The sequence below is a fragment of the Pteropus vampyrus genome, unplaced genomic scaffold (assembly GCF_000151845.1).
Source record: "Pteropus vampyrus isolate Shadow unplaced genomic scaffold, Pvam_2.0 Scaffold288, whole genome shotgun sequence".
Taxonomy (NCBI): domain Eukaryota; kingdom Metazoa; phylum Chordata; class Mammalia; order Chiroptera; family Pteropodidae; genus Pteropus; species Pteropus vampyrus.
The window spans coordinates 506,028-520,226 of record NW_011889069.1 but is presented as its reverse complement, the minus strand read 5'-3'; positions in this window follow the sequence as shown (position 1 = coordinate 520,226).

The window sequence follows — 14,199 nt, the reverse complement described above, 5'->3', positions numbered from 1 at the left end:
AATCTCCCAAAGCTTGAAGCCCCGAGCCTCCAGGGGCCACCGAAGAACTCGGTCCCGCCTCCAGAGCCGAGAGCCACTTGGCGGGGAGGGAGTGGCGTTGCGCTGAGGCAGGAGGCGTGGGCTGGCCAGAGAAACCAGCACTGGAGTCTCGGTTCGCGTTTTGCCCTCGCGTTATGCCCCAGTGCCCGACACATCGGTTACTTCGGTTCCAGCGTATATCTGTCCACTCCCTGAGTGTTAGTCTTTATCTCGAGGCAGTTTGGGTGAGGAGCTGAGAATGAAGACCCAGCACGGATCCCGTCTCCCAGCCCCTGTTGTTGCAACACCCCTGCTGTTTTTTCATCACAATGTCCCCTGAAAGACCCAGAACCAAGAATTATCCCTGTAAATGTCCTATTGCCAGAAAGGCAACTTCCCAGGAACATGGAGAGCCCACCTGGAACTCAAGGCCGCCTAGGCCCACAGTCTGCCCAGGGAGCTGTGATGCGCTGAATGGGCTGGTGCAGACTGTTAAGTTTTCAGGAATTTTGTCAGTCAACTGTTAAACACAGCCATTATTAAAAGTTAATTATATAAACTTACAATTATGAATTATGTTTAAAAACAAATCCCATCACTTCTTAATTGACTATCATCTATTCTTTTGACCTCTGAACCACCAGCCCTCCAGAACAGCTCACAGAAGAGAGCAGAGGGAGGTAGAAATAGGATGGAAATGTTACTCTCCATATCTCTACTCAGAGACATCACAATAAGAGCTTAAAATAGGTCCCGGTAGGAGTAGTATTACACCGAAATCAGCAAATGCTACCACTCAGGGCTTGGGGAGGAGAGGGGAGCCCTCTGGTCAGCAATGACCAGCACACCAAGGCCTGGAGAAGAAGTAGAGAAAGAAGTTGCCTTCCCACCAGGGAGGGGCTGAGGGACCCGTGGACATAAAAATCAGAAGATGCTTCCTCCATGAGTTTATCTCATTTGATCCTTGACCAAGTGTCATGCAGGGCACTGGAGTGAGAGGCTGAGTGTGAGTCATGAGGACAGATCAAGCCATGAGTTTCCATCTAGTTTGGAGGGGAATCTGAGGAGCTCTGTCTCAGGCTTTCGTCTTCTAGATCCTCCTTATTGCTCGATAAAATCAATGTCTTTCTTCTGGCGAGGAAGAAAGGCAAGAAAAGTAAGGAAAGTTTTCCTCATCTCTCTTGATACCTAGAAAATCTTCCCAGAACCAAAAGGCTCTGAGTTGAATTTAGAAAAGGTGAGGACAGGAAAGGGGTGTATACAGTGATCTGAAGCATAAAAAGGAGATGGTGTGAAAGAATTTTGAAATTTTCTTAGGGAAGTGGCTGCTCAAATAAACAACTCTATTATTGAAGGGAAGAGAATGCTGGGACCTGTCCACCAGCGAAGAGCACTTTTTGCCCATTATCTTCTCCCCATAAAGCATCCACTCTTCAAAGAGCATCCTGGGGCCTTGGAACAGGAAGACTGCCCAGATGCCCATAGTTCTCTATGGGCATCTGGGGGACCCTCTTCAATTGAGATGCATAGGGCTGAAATTCATTATGTGAATGAGTAAGACATGGGTGTTTATGCCCTATAAATGAAAGGGAGATTGTGCATATGGAAGGATTCTGTGTGAGAGAGAGGGAGTTCAAGTTTACAAAGGACTTGTGCTTTTGAGTATTTAAAGAGGGACTATAATTAAAGAGAAACTCGGACAACCAAGGGCAATCATAAGCCACTTATACAGGGCAAGCAATTGTTCTCCTACACCCAGCAGCTTAAATGGTGGGTTACAAGGTTTCCAAAGACATTTTACTTTCACTGTGATCAGTGGGATTTGGCAAGGGCTACAGCATGTCACAGCCCAGTCACAGCCCAACTGTCTCACCCCTGAGCACCAAAACCAAACAGAAGAGTGGACTTTCTCAAAGGTACTAGCATACATTGAGCACTTACTCTGTGCTAAGCATGACACCAAGAGTTTTATGCACATTATCTTGTTTAATGCTTGTCTTTTCCTTCTTGGGAAGTTGCAGTTCTGTCCGATCAATTTGGCAGGGGTTCCTAACCAGGAACTGAGGGTTTAGGGATCTGCTGGAGTACATACAGCACTGGAGTAGAAATTAGGAGAACTCAGCATTGATACTCTATTTACAAAACTGATCTGATTCTCTGACTCTTAATTTTCTCACCTGTCAAAAGAGGAGCGATTATCCTAGGCCCAAGGTCTTCAGTCACAAGGCTGCACTAGAAATCTCTGGTCTAGATAAAATAGAGATCACTCCCAGATCAAGTATTACATGACTGTTTGAGGCCTGTGGAAGGCAACACAACATGATGACTTAAGAGCCCAGGCTCAGAGTACCTAGATATGCATCCTGGCTCCACCAATCTTAGCTGTGAAATTGTGCATAAGTTACTCTACCCACTAAGCTCTAGCTTCTTTATTATTAAAATTAGGATAATAATACTACCCATGTCTATAATTACTAGAATTATATAAGTTCTTACTTTAAAAAGTGCTCAGAAGTGCTTAATACATAAAAATAGTTTTTTAACTATGACCTAACAGTACTATTATTATTATTAATAATATGGTTATTATTATTTATTATTATCACCAATCCTTACTCGGCCCTCTGAGATGACTGTCATCATCACCTTCTAAAGTTTTCTGGTATTCCTTACAAAGAAGAGAGGAAAGCTTATGAGAACACTCTCTCCCACCTCTGCTAAGGGACTTCCAATGTCACATCAGCAGCCCTACTTCCATATGAGGACTCTGTAATTTCCATCCTCTTGTTTCTCCCTGTCCTCCATGATTGTTGAGAAATAAAAAGCAACTCCTTCCCCAAAAGAAAGACCGGGGTCCTAGCCCATGCTGTCAAATCTAAATACCTCAGGTTGGCCATTTATGCCTTTCGACAATTAGTTTCCCCTCTTCATGTCCTTCAGCTCTCAGCCCAAGTACCACTCCTCAGAGAGGCCTCCCAAGGCCACCCGACCAAATAAGCCCCAAATCATGGTCATGATTCCATGTTTTATTTTGTCCATAGCATTTATTTCTATTTAAACCTATTTTGTTCACTTGGATCTTTACTTTTCCCTCACTACCAGTTAGAACGGGAGTGGGATCTTATCTGTCTTATTCACTTTTATATCCCCCACAGCCTGGTACAGTGCTTGGCAAACAGGAGCTCTTCATTAATACTGAATGATTAATTGACTCGATTCTAATCTCAGCTTGGTTGGTCACAGTCTGTAAAACTTTGGGCAAGATATATCATCTAAAATGGGGATAAGGCTACTCCTAGGAGTGCCTAACACAATGTTCCCACAGTTATTAACTTTCTACACCTCCATGACGGAAATTTTAAAATAGCCCTTGTCACCTAGCCTAGTACCCACATTTTATAGTTGAGGCAGCTGAGGAGCGGAGAGATAAAATTACTTGTCTAAGGAGACCCAGTCACCTGCTTTGCTCATCTCATAAACTCATTTCCCTTTATCCTTTGCATGAAAATCTGGCTCTACCTAAATTAATTAGCTTAACTTCAGTTCAGAAGCTGTTATTTCAGTATGCAGAGCTTTATGTAAGCCATTTCTCCCACAGAAGATGCCCTCTCAACCTTACCTCTGCCTACCTATGTAACTCACACCTCTTCTAGGAAGTTATTTAATTGAACTCACACAGCTTTCACTGCTCCTTTTTTCTCCGTTCCTTCAGCGTACATGTAATCCATTTCTAGCACAGGAATATTCCACTTTAACTTGCTTGTCCTTTGCTAATTAAATGTTAAACCTTTTCCTCAGACCGTACTATAGCCACCTTGGACTGGAAACTCATTAAAACCAGGACTTCCTCATTTTTATTATCAGTCTCTATGACAGTCCCCAGAGCAGGTGTAGACTTCTTAGCTGAGCCAGATGGGTGCAGGAGGTTCCAGGTAGAAGATGAACAGCCCAAAACGATGATGCACTGAGGCTAGAAGGAGGCAGCCACAAGAATTCGGTTCGGAGACTTAGAGTTCACTTCTATCAGATCCTGACTATTCACCAACATTAGCACCAAGGATGGCTTCTGCCTGCCTGTAAAAGCAAGCATCCTGGAGTATCTCCCCGAATGAGAGAAAAGAATTAAAGAGAAAGGAAAGTGGCATAGGAAAGCAGAAATAAGCTCCATGGTCTCAGCAAGGTTTCAATGGGAGAGGAAGTAGCTGAAAGAAAGTTCCCAGTTCCTCAGATCAGATATTATTAAATCATTGGCTTATTATGTGAAGATTTAGATAAAGTTCTACACAGAAAAAAAATTTAAGAACTTACCATGTTTTGTGTGTGCTTTATGTCTCCACCATTCTTTGTCAAAGATCTCTAAAAATCCCAGCTGTTCTTAATCTGTTCTTCATGGATACTGTGCCACAGAGATGGGCAAAGCAAATGACAGCTAGAAAGGTACAGGCTTTGGGAAGCTTCTTGGAAGGCTCAAGAAGTGATCTGCATCATCCACTGGCTTCCACGAGTGCTAGTCCCCTTAGCCAGTCCTCTGCCAGATGTGGAGAGAGCTGAAGCAGCTGGAGATTCATCTAAGGCCCCTTGAATTACACCTCTGGGCCTGGGTCCATTCTTCTTTGCTCAGAGAAAATATTTAACTCTATTTTTTCCTTCTCAGCCACCCACTCTTTTTTTTTTTCTTTGGGGCTAAGTATTTAACAGAAATCTTTCCAGTACTTAAGTCCTGTATTTGTTCTCTTGGAGCCAGGAAGTGGAGCTAGAACAAAGGGTCCTGGACTTGGGAAACTCACCAAATAGTTCCAGGCTGCCTCCTTCTTGCACCCTGAATCCCTCTTATGCAGTCTTCAATAACAGCCACCACCCTCATATCTCAGGTCCCCCAATGTAGAGTTCCAGCTCTCTTTGACATAGGGTTATTTAGGGTGCTAGTTAAATGACCCAGTCTCATGGAATTTTGAACTTCTGATTTATGAAAGAGGAAGAATAGTCATACAATCATTAGTAAAGACACATTGAGCTTGCAAAGTGAGTAACATTATTTGGGACTCTTGTAATTAAAAGCATGATACAGTTTTCACTTCAGGAGTTTGCAATTTGTTTGATTCATTCTGCCAACAAAAACTGAGGTGAACTGCAGGATCTTGCTGTATTCACATAAGTAAAATTAAGGGGTAGGCACCGGGGTCCTCCATTCTCATCTGGTCCTAACATGCCCCTCTGCTCTCCATTTCTACATTCCCTGTCTTATATCACCGCCATTGTGTTTTCAGTCATTCTCTCTAATTCTTCTAATGTACCCTCACTCATCTTTTTCAAAATTTGCTGCTGTCAGCATCTTCATTTACACTAGGATAATAATAGCTGATAACAGCTTTACAATGCTTCCCATTCACATATATTTTTAAAACATCAAAGACTTTTTCAAAACAAAGTTCTGATGGTGAATTTCAGACAGTGGTCAGAAAGGTAGCTCTTTAAGAGGGGAGGATGGAGGAAAGGGCAGCCAAAAGACCTTCCCAGGGAGGGTCACCATTGAGGTTGTAGATTGTGTACCATCCAACACTAGAAAGCCCAGTTCTCAAAAAAAAAAAAAAAACAAGAAACAAACCACTTCATAACAACTGATTCCATCTATCCACCCTGTTGTTATCCATCAGGCTTCTCACTGAGCCCAAGTTGGAAGGGTTCTTACTGAATCTCCCAAGATGGAAAGGTTTCCATTTAGTAAGTTCCTGCTCTCAATTTTTTTCTGTGGCATCTTATTTAGAAATGCTTTGTGGAATTGCTACCTCTTCTGTCCCTACCTCTTACTGATGCACGTTGCCTCATTCCAGGCTTTGTGCCTCTCCATTTCACTCTGGAAGTGGAGAGGTGAGTGGGCAATTGAAATGAGCATCACAGATAGTCGAGGGGAGACCAGAGAGCCCAGAGTGGCAGAGAAAATCTTCAACTGAGCATCCACAAACCAATATGCATGAGGTTTATAGGCGTGTTTTCTCTGATCCTCAAGAACATTAGAAATTAAAAGAGCAGAAGACTCTGATATTTAACTAAAGAAGAACATAACACTAGCCCTTGATCCAGGCCAGTGGTAGGAGAAAAGCTGCTTGTGGCTGTCCTGGCTCAGGCCCACCTTCCCGCTGAGTGTGGTTTCCAGAACAGAGCCCACTCTTCTCCCTCCTTGGGTTCCCCAAAGCTCTACTGAGAGACCAGATGTTATCTCCTTTAAAAAGGCTATCCGTGCTTTGCCTGCCCTCGCTTCTTCCTCCCTGCACCTCTGTGCAACCTCCCTTGTCCCTGTTGAGAGCCAAGAGGTGATGGGATATAGTAATGTCACTTCTTAGCCAACCTAGCAAGAGCAGCCCAGCAAATTTTCCAATACTTTTAAGCTGTGGCTGGTGAGACTCTGAACATCAAGTTACTCCAATTAAAAATTTCTCCCTTCCTCCCCTTTTTCTCTCCAAGCTAAGTAGGAATCTCCTTCATATCAGGACATCCCACCCTGATGTTTTGAACCAGCCCACAGGCCAACTGGAAGACACTTATAGACCACAGAGCCAACCGGATGAAAATCTCTGCATTTCATAAAGATAAAAACAAAAGTGCTTACTACTTCTGGAAAGGGCCCAGATGTGAGGTAGAGGAGAGAGCAAGAATGATGATTGGACCGGCAGATTTTACCTGTGCTCCTGGAAGTGTAAAAAGAAAGAAAAGTGGGAGAATGGGGTAAGCTGAAAGGGTAAGTAAGAATTTAAAAGGAAACAGAGAATCCCTAATTTTACATATATTCATTGAGCATAATGCACTCTCACTCACAACTTCAATGGCCCCATCTCTGCATCTGGCTCTCAAATCTATATTCCTAGTCCCCATCACTGCTTGGACTTCATTGATATGTATCCAGCTCCACCTAGTTATCCCAGAGGGTCCTTAACTGATATAAAACCAAACTCCCTCCTACATTCATCCCCAAAACAACATACACGTACACATACACCTTCTCTTTCCTGTTTTCCTCAACTCAGCCAACAGCATCTCTATCTGCCTCATCGCTCATCTAGGCAGCTTCCTCTTCTCCTTCCCTTGGCCCCCTGCACCCATCATCAGTCCCGATGCATTAACCCAAAGAGGCTGCAGTATATTCCTCTCCATCTCCACCTTTACTTCCTTAGCTCAGGCCATCCCACCTCTGGAAAGCTTGTCCTACAAGTCTTTATTACTCCAATCTCTCCCTTAATGCAATCCTTATTCTGCATAATTCTTAGAGTTGTCTTTGTAAAAGAAAAGGCAGTCATGTCACTTCCCTGCTTAACAGTCTTTAATGAGTCTACATCACCCTTTGGAAGAAAGAGCACAGTACCCAGGTAACAAATACACCCCCTCACACACTGGCCCCAGCAAACCGTTCTAGCTTCATTGTCTGCTACTTCTTGGCAGCACCTGACACTTCAGACCTGCAAGACTCACTGAAGTCTATCCCTTTCCCAAATGCAAAAGGTTCTTTAATAGCTTTGTGTGTACATGTGTATCTCCATCTTTCTGAAATAGTTTTTCCCTCTCCAGTGCATGGTGAACTCTTATTCATTCATTAAAAGCCAATAAAAATAGCGCTCAAATAGAATCTCTTTCAATCTGATCTTTGCCCATCAAAACACAGCAATCACTACTTTCTGTGGGCTATCGTAACTTATTAATCAATGCACTAAACAAATGTTTTCTAAATTCTTACTCTGTATGCCAAGCTTTCCGCATATAGCTTTAGTATTGTACTTGCAACTTCGTATTCTAATTATTTGGCTAACTTGCTCTTCCACCAGACCACCTTGATAAAATAGATGATCAGAACACACAGAAACTACCTTTTGCATTTCTTTTCCTGTGATGCCTAGGACCATTTCTGGCACATATTATCAGAGGTCTATGAAATTATTTACTAAAAGAGAAAATACAGGACATGGGGAGCTGAGGAAGAAAAAGAGGAAAGAAGAAAATTCAGAAAGAGGAGAAGAGAGAAGACTGAGTCATGAGCTACAGAAATGAGGGCACAAGAAAAGTAAGAGTTAGGAGAAATGGAAAGGTGTACCTCTTCTCCCATCACCACTACCAGTGTGTAGGGGAGTGGAGAGGGAAGGAGATGGGTATGAATGGGTATACATACATACACACAAGGCAAGATGTGGAAAAAGCCTTCAACGTTGAAAGCACCAGGCCATCTCCATCCCTATCCCCTTCCCCTTCCTCTCCTATGGCATGGCTGCTCTAAATCCCACTCTCTCCTCAGGCCTTTCCTGTTTCTCCATTGCCTTTGGAGACACCCAGAAAATACCTCCACATTCTCTGGTAGTTTCACACGGGTGAACCACGTCTTTGCAAGTCACTAAATATGGCTAAATTCTAAGTACTTTAAATCCTTCCATAACAAGTTTCTTTTACTGAAGAAAAAACAAACATACCAAAGGAAGAGTTCTGGATGAAGACAACGTGGTCAGCTGGGGGATTATGATTGCTGTCCCACTGCACTCCATGGACATGGACTCTATAGCCCCACCTCCAGGCAGCTCTGGGACTTGGGTCACGTCACACAAACCCTGGGAGCTCAGGTTCTGCTTTGCCGAGTGGAGTTAGATGTAATATGGAGAGAACACAGGACTGAGAACCCACATTCTAGCCCTGACTCTCCTGTCAACCAGACATGTGACTCTGAGAAATGATATTCTCATAGGTCTCAACCCACCATCTATAAAGCGAGAGGTTAGAAAAATGATTCTCCTATCCACCTCTAATGTCTATGTCCCTCTTTAAAATTCTCTGATGCCTCTGAGCCTGATGAGACTTCACATGGAGCGGACTGCAAAGAAGAATGTTTCGAAAGGAAATAACCCCTATAGTCTCTGGAAGTGAGATTGGCGAACAGCTGCACAATTTGCACTAGGCCTAGATGTCTAAAAGAAAAAAATAAATAAAATAGGATTTTTAAATCTAGAGTCAATAGAATGTGCATTTACTCCATTACTCTAGTATACGTGAAAAACCGAATGGATGGGACCATGAAGTTCTCATAATCTCATCTCTCACCCAGTTCAAGAATCCTCTGTCAATACTCCTGCCCTTTGTCTAATACTTAGGAGCCCTGACATGTGTCCCTGGCCCCCAGATTTCTCCCTTGATGACCTTCAATGAGCACCTCATCTGCTCTGAGATATCACCCTCCATCCTGAAATCCCAGCTCCTTTTGTTTGGCTCCCTTTTCTTCTCCCTAAAACGGGGATAAATGGGTGCAGCTTTTCAAATTAGTACAATAAAATATGTATTTAAGTGTGTCTCTGTGTGTGTTATCAGAAGTGGTTAGTTAACCACTGTTTAAAGAGATTTCAGACCCTCTAGAATCAGCTGTAAAAGGTAAATGTGGTGTGACTCCCATCTAGTGGTTAGAATTAATAATAAATATTTAAGGGAAATGTTTGCATTAAATAACCGCCCACGTGTACAGAAACAAAACCATCCTCATGAGTAAGGTGGTCCCAGACCCCTAGAAACAGCTCGGCTTAGCCAGATCTCCAAGAATGTCTGATGATTTGAGTTAAGAAATACTGGTCTGATGAAGACCAGAAATCAAGGTGAAGAAAGGACGGTAGGAAGAAGAGAAGCACAAGTTATGTTAAGCATGACAGCCATATAACATGTCCTTCAACCTTTTCCAGTTACTGGTTGTAAGAAGTCTAATGAATGCCCAGCTTTTTAATCTGTATGATTTTGAAGAACTGCTGTGTCAGATTTGCATGACACGAGAGATTTTAATTTTTGAAAAAGTTGCTCCAAAATTGTAAAAGGGTGGCATCAGTGCCACCTGTTGGCTGTAAAGTGGTAAAGCAAACATGACCTAAGCCTCTGTTGTCATCATGGCCATTGTTATCGCATGTAAGACTCAAAATGTGCTTAGCTGCTAGTTACATCAGTGATCACAGATTGTAATCACAGATGCATTCCACATGGAATCTCGGGCAACCTTATATTTTGTGTGTCCCACAATGAGCTCAATTAGTTACTGAAAATACCAGTAGCAAAAACAAAAATTTTGGTTTTGCTTCTTGGTGTATTAAAACCAATTAAAGACTGGTCAGTGAGCAAGTCAATGTCAGTATTGCATTACAGTTTGTATAGATCTGGTTCTCAGTGATCTAGATAACAGGATTGGGAGCATGTCACACATTGAGAGTGTCTAAACAGCAGAACAGCCAGATGAAGGTAGGAAAATCATCAGAGTAGTGTTTTACAGGAGTTAGGAAATTGAACTTAAAGTAGCCTCAAGAATATTAATTAACATCAATTATTTAATGGCTTTCTATAGACTGGATGAAGTTGCAAAAGATAGAATATTTAGAATTAAAAAAGAATTAAACAGATGAAAATGAATACCAATGCTAGTATACATACATACGAGTGGTATTCACAAAAATGTGCATGCCAAAGGGAATACAAGGTGAGTGGCAGCAAAAAAGTGATGTCAAAAGTCAAACATGGCCTGCCTGTGATGAGTGCTCAGTAGCATGATGACTAAGGACCCGGAAATTCTGTCATAGACGATGCAGGGTCATGATGATTACGCAATAGCCAAAGCTGTAGAAAATGGGAAGAAGAACCTTGTTTATATTTAAGTGCTATAACAGGATTTTGAGAAAGCTGTTCGCTCCCTTCTTTGAGATCTTTAAAGATGAAATCCTAGAGTCCCTTCCAGCAATGTAATACCATGATTTAATCCCTGCTTCTAAACAAAGGAACATCGGGCATCATCGCCGGAAAAATATTGTATTTAATCGGCAACTTATGAATGTGATCTTGGTTAAGAACACTGTTTCCATCACTTATTAACTGAGAGATCCCAAGCAAGTTACATAACCCTTCTAAACCTCTTTACCTGTAGAATGCCTCTTTGAGAAGATTGTCATGATGATAAAGTGAAATAATGTTTGTGAGCTGTTCAGCACAGTGTCTTGCCCACAGCGAACACTGAAAAAATAGAAACTATTATTACTAAAGATTAGATCAAAATCAGTTAAAATGAGACTTTAGAACAATGCCTGGCCCAGAGTAAGCACTCAATTTTAACAAGAAAGTATGAATTGCAAATGAAATGTAAAAGCAGTACAGTTTCTTTATCTTCAGGCAGGAGGTACCATGGTATTTTAGGAAAAAATTTGCCACTAATTATGTCTTTGAGCAAGTCACTAGAACCTCTGCATTTCTGTTTCTTCTCTGTAAAATGTGAATGGAAGTAGATTACACAACTGCTAATGTCTCTTCAAATAGGAAGGAGATTCTAGAAAATACCAGAGAGTAGTAGACTTTATAAATTTATGATATATACTCTATAAAACTCTACTTATAAAGTAAGAAATACCAGTTACTAATAGTATAAGTTAATTAAAAACTCAAAATTCACCATAGACCTCTAGTATAAGGTACCAGAAACATAAATTCCTTTAATTTTTTAAGGCTAATTAAATAATGAATAATTGCTAAATACAGAATTAAAGATAAACATAGATATTTTAATTTCAACTTTCTATATAATTTCTCCTTCATATTCAAAGCAAGAAATTATTTTGAGCTTCTCACTCCATAAAAATCACCTATACTGGGTATAAATAACCCACATTCTAAATCTGAGGACTCCAAATTAATGCTGCTTTACTGTAATTCGGGAGTCAGCAAGCTTTCTGCAAAGGGCTAGATAGTAAATATATTTTAGGCTGACTTAACTCTTTCCTTCTAGCACAAGAATAACCAATGTGTAACTGAATAGCTGTGCCTGCATTCCAATAAAACTTTACTGTATTTACGGACACTGAAATTTGAATTTCATACCATTTTCAAGCATCATGAGATTTTATAATATTTTTCAATTTTTTCAATCATTTAAAAAATTTAAAAATTATTCTCAGCTTTTGGACTATACAAAAACAGGCAACATGCAGGCTTTAGCCCATGGGTGATAGTTTGCCAACCTCTGCTGTAATTATGCCTTTTGGGAAAGAACGTGGTAATGTAGGAAATCTGGAATTGGCAGATACCAGTCTGGGATTTGCACTGCTCAGCTGGTTGGTGTTTATTTTGTTGTATTCTTTTCATCTGTTGGTCTCCTAAGGGCTTTGACCACAAACCAGTTTCTCAGTCCCAGCATAAAGGACATGGGCTTAAGCATAGTTAAGGCAAGCCTGACACCTTGAGGTCACACTGCAAGTGGCAGGCACTACCCTGACTAGGAAGTATGAAACCAGGTGGGCTGGAGAGAGGGAGGGGGCAGCCATGCAGGCTCACCCCACAAGTGAGCCAGCCAGCAGTTGTCGTCGTCGTCGTCGTCATCGTTGTTGTTGTTGTTGTTGTTGGAATGAGGCCAGATAAAGTCCTGCTCTCTCCATAGAAACTTCCAAAGAGCTGCTTTCAGGGGCATTTCATTAAATATATTTAAATATATTTTTTTTTTAATTTTTTTTTTGGAGACCAGAGGCCTCCAAAGACATTCAAGACTTGTTCTAGTTTGCTTAAGTCTCCCACTTGCAGCCATTAATTAATACAAATTCAGGAGGAAAGGAAGGGGAACCTGGCACAACTCCTCCATCCCACGTCTCTCAGATGCTTACAAAGGAGAAAGAAGAAAAACCTACAGAACATAATTGCTATTGAAAATCATGAGTTTTACTCTGAGAAGTGGAAATCAGAGACTTTAAGAAGCAAAGCCCAATAATCAGACCCAAAGCAAAATGAGATTACACTTTGCCTGTCCAGGACACTCTCCCAGGGCTGTCACACCATTGTGCTGGGATGATGTATTCTGCTCATTTGTGGAAAAGGATTGAAGAGGCCATCTTTTCCATTCCCCTGCCTCCACAAGTATTTTCCCCAAACATCCGAAATTCCAATTATTCTTATCTTGTAAATTGTACAGGAAAGACGATTCTGCAGCAAGTTCATCCATTCTTGTATCTAATTTAAAGCCATCCTTCCATGTTTCTGAGAAAGCAGAGAAAGGGGACACTTGGAGGAAATCTGGCAGGGCGTTCCCAGTGTTCTGTAGTTGCAAAAGTACTTTTGTAGCTATGAGAGACTCCTCTTTGCAGATAACAAGTTCTGAGAGTCTCACATATGTACTGAACCTCCATAGCTGCTGAAAAGAATTCGATGGGCTAAGAACTAAAAGGGACAACCTCAACTGTCAGTGCTCCCAACACAGACAGGGAACTGGGATATTGGGGGTTGGGGGGTGCTGGCCAAGTAGGGAAATGTCCCCCTGAATCTTCCATATTGACAATTTGGAGCAAGGGCAGAGATGGGCAACTCAAGAGCCTATACTTAGCAGGATCCTGAATCCAATTCAGACCTTTGTCATTCAGACCGAGGTACCATGAAGTGCTGTGTTTTGTGGTCTTGAGAGACGACTGTAGACCATACCATCACTCTCTTTGAGGTGGCAGTGTGGGACACATTTGTACCCGCAACTGTGGGAAACTGCAGTGAAAGAGGGCTTGCCACTTTTCATGAAGTCCCCTGGGGGCAACTGAGCAGTGTTCCAGTCGAGTTTTCAGGGCCAGACATGCAGTTCCTGGTGATCTGCTACTTTAAGACCAAGGAAAATGCGTGCCTTTCCTCTGGGCGAGCCCACCTAGCTGCCAACCTCACTTCTGGTAATTTACCACTGTGCTGGGCTCTGCCCCGCCAGCCCCCAGAAGGAGCAGTAACAGAGTCACTGGTTGTGTTAACAGGTGGTATTTTTTCCCCAATCCCCAGCTTGGGGTGAGAATGGGATTTTTAGTGGGGTGCAAGATTTTGGTTTACCTTTCCCATCTCTCTCTTTTGCTTCACGATTAAAAACTCTGGAACCTTCTCGGGAGGAGACCTCTCTTCTAATAACCCGATGCCCAGAGTGACTCTGCAGGGATCAGAATACTGTCGCTGGAGTTGGGGCAGGAGCCACTTCTGAAGATGTGTTCTGGCACTTGGCCTTAAAGGAGGGAGAGACTGGGCCTCCCCAAGTACTCTGCCTGAGGGCCAGTCCAGCACTGTAGGAGTTAATGTGGGACCGCACGTAAAGGGAAGGGGGGAAAAGTTGGAGTTGATACTTAAGGAGGGTGGGGAGGGGAGCGAGTCTCGCTGACTCCTGATTGGTTTTACATTTCATCCAAAAAA